Raw genomic sequence first — 3474 nt, 5'->3', positions numbered from 1 at the left:
GGCTAAGAGGTGCCAGTTATTTCTTGGTATAGTTTTGGCTCCCAGACAGAAGAAAACTGCACAATATCTTCAATGAAAAAGGGCAAAATAGTATTAATAGGCTATTTTTATTAGTAGAGAAAAGAAAGACCTTTCAGTTAAAGGCTTCCAACTTTTAAAAAAACAAGGAAATTTCAACTGAAAGAGAGAACTTACTGTTTTGAAAGAGTTTGCTGGGTGGAGACGCCAAACTGAAAGGATCTTGTGTAACTCTGATTTTTAGGTCTAATACTAAATTCACCCATTTATTCCTTTGCTTTACGACAGGAAAATCACTGAGGAATGCTAAGGAAAAGGCTGATTTCTGGACTAGCTGAAAGCGTGCAGCATCTTCCAGGATCAGACCTGGACACTTTTGTCTGAGTTTTGTCTGAAGAACTGCTATTTCAGTAGCTCTTCCCATTCTCCAAATCCTCTGTAGGTGTGAAGTATTTTTTTTGCATCCAGCAAATGGAACAATAACGGAGGACTTAATTTTCCCATCTGTCAACTAGTCCTGAACAAATTGTACGTCGCTCTCTTCAGAGAGAGATCTTTTAGCTAAATTAAAAGCTTTGGTGTTCTCTTTCATGTAACAGAGGTTCTGAGAGAAATTCTGTCATCACATTTCTGGTTGAGATTTTGTTTTAAATGTACTGCAAATCCTGAAGATCTGTTTGTGTAACTGGGAGACAGTGGCTCTATCTTGGGTAACCTTGGGTAATCCAAAGTAACGCGCATTGCGGCATCGAAGCCAGATTTTGGGGGGAGCTGGTGCTGTATGTTCAGGATGGTCAGTGGTGTCGGGAAGGGAAAATTCCCACCTGGGGTCTTTGGCGAGATTGCTCTGCTGGTGCAAAGCTCTGTTCTGCCCTTCTGAGGATGGCTGAGCACAGGCTGGTCTTTGTTGCTTCCCAGCCTGCCAGATAGCTAAGGTATAATGCTGTTTGTCTTGGGCTTGACCCCCTGAGGCTGTACTCCAGCAAAAAAAAAGCCTTGGGTTGGTTTCTGTATGTGCTGGGGATGCTGACGCTTCGTTTTAAAACATGTTGGTGGGCTCTTGCACTTGCAGGACTTCTTAGTGTTGACTGTAGGTGATGGCAGTTCTGGCCCACATAGCACTGCTCTCTTCCCTCCTCAAACCTGCGTCTGGAGCAGCTATTAACATCAGTGGTGCTCTGGGGTGTGCAGGTTTTCCCCCTTCTCTTATGTGCAGATAAGCCTTGTGCTCATCTCCCCATAGATGTTGTCCGTCCTTCCCCTTGCCACCACCCCAGCGTGACCCAGCTGGCAGGCTCAGATAAGGGCCGAATGGGGAGATAAGAAGCTCTTCTTCTTCTCCTCCCTCATCTGGAGCACCAGCAAATGGTGACGTTCCGCTCACCACAAGCTCTGTTAAACACATGGGAAAGTGTCTGCTAAATGAAACAGGTCGCACACAGACACACACACCAGTCCCTGAAAGACAGATTCATCAAATACAGATCTTTGAAAGAAGTGAAATGAGGAAAAATAAAATCAGAGCCAGGTTCCTCTTCTCCTCAGCATCCCACCATGTCTCTTAAGAAGCCACCCTTGAAGCTCTGGGTTAGTTTTACCTTGAGCAAACCCATGTTATGTGATGTGGCAAAGACACACCCTGAAAGAGACAGGTAGGAATTTGGCTTTGGAGCTATTTCCACTGGAAAACAAAAGGGTTTCTGTGATAGTCCAGAGCAAGTGCCAGTTAAAGGGTATGAACTCTTTTTGTACTGTATTAAATGCAGAATATTACTTAGCAAGGTTCATACAAGCTGGCAGTAGCTTTTTCTGCCCTTCTTAATGAGGCAGGCTGAGTGCAATGTGGTGTAGTCCAGCAATTTGAGAAAATGGGGCACATAAGTAACTCTTGTTGTTTGTCTGTTTCTCCCTTGGTAATGCATTTTTAGAGTGACATCCATGGGTGCAGCAATGCATCCGTTATGGGACCTAAAATAACAGAGCAGCAGGAAATTGTGGCAGGGCTCTGGCAGGAATCCTCCTGGCTTTACGGCGAACGTGATTGCTGCTGCAACATGTGCTGCCTTACAAAGGAGGCGTGATGGCTTCATCACACCAGTGATCCTGAAGTAGAAGAGGACATAAAGAGGCAGCTATTGACTGGCTCGGGTCTTCCCTGCTCTGAGCCTTGGCGTAAGAAGCTGCTGCCGCTGTGATTCCAGTGTCAGTATCCATAGCACGAGCTCTGGAGCAGATCAGGTTCAAGTGTTTTTGCTGGGTTGTGCTGCAGTGGGGATAAATTATGATGTCAAAACAGAGGGATGTTGTCACACAACCATCTCCCCTTGTGGGGTCAAGGTTCTGCTTTATGGCTTGGAAACCCATTAGTCCATTTGAAAGCATATGGCCAAGAATGGACAAAAAATAGTCTTGTGTGTTTGGGTCAGAGCTACAGACAAAAGGCTCTTTGTGCTAAGAGCTGACAATGACAAATAAAGAGGAACCTGTTGATCTAGGAGAGAAATGGAGGATTATGGAAAGATCACATGGTGAGAAAAAGACCTTGGCTGTTTGTCTGGACGTCAGTCTTGCCTGTCATTAAAATGCTTTTTGCAGCTATGGTGTATTTGCTAATAGAACTACTGTCTCCTGCTCCCATGTTTTTTTTCCTAGCCTACAAAATGCTACCTGTGCCACCCTCACGAACCCACATCAGAGAGGTGATATTCTCCTAACTGGATTCTGGCCATGTGTTAGGTGTTAGGTGGAATAATTAATACCTGCAAATCTCCCTGATAGTACTGGGAGCACTAGGAACAGTAAATGCTAAAAAATAGTGTCTGTCCAACTGTGACACATAAATACAGGGCACAAAGAAAACCCAATAACAAACTCCCTATAATTCAACAAAGTTATTGGAAGTAACCCAAAAGCTATGTCTAATGTTAATAATAAGCATATTTCCCAAAGGTAACATTTGATTTCTATCCAAACCCAAACATATTTGAAGCTCTGCCTGAACGTCATTGTATAGCAGATTAACTGGGACAATTTAATCTGTGAATAACTTTGTAAAGCCTTCAGCCAACTCTGAAGAAATGGCACCAGTCTTGACAAGACTGGGCTACAAAACACTTCACAGATAATGTGGAGGGTTTGTTTTCTTTCATAGTAAGTCTGGAGAAAATAGAGAAGTGTTTTGGTTTTGTGGCATGCACATCTGGTGAGCGCATATTGCTGATCAGTGTGCAGAGAACATGCTGAACAGAAATATTGATATTGAACATTGATGGGCTGCCTAAAATGACCTCCAGAGTCTATGAAGTGCACCACAGACTCAAAGAAAAAAAAATCTATTATAGCCCATTATGTTCTGGAATGTATCCGAGTCCATCAGCAGAGAGTGCCAGCGACTCGCTGCATTTGCTGTACTGGAGGAGACCTATGAAAACATGTTGTATTCAAAATAAAAGGGGT

The 3474-nt window shown here is 43.7% G+C and overlaps 1 long non-coding RNA gene across 1 annotated transcript; it reads left to right on the top strand.

The window, feature by feature from the left end:
• The first annotated feature begins 1319 nt into the window (after nt 1-1319).
• On the top strand, nt 1320-3474 carry LOC115612724. The gene is made up of 2 exons (XR_003993126.1): nt 1320-1670; nt 1947-3474. It is a non-coding gene; the product is annotated as an uncharacterized LOC115612724 (long non-coding RNA).

The sequence above is a fragment of the Strigops habroptila genome, chromosome 9 (assembly GCF_004027225.2).
Source record: "Strigops habroptila isolate Jane chromosome 9, bStrHab1.2.pri, whole genome shotgun sequence".
In the NCBI taxonomy this organism is placed as follows: domain Eukaryota; kingdom Metazoa; phylum Chordata; class Aves; order Psittaciformes; family Psittacidae; genus Strigops; species Strigops habroptila.
This window is presented reverse-complemented; position numbering and strand designations above follow the sequence as displayed.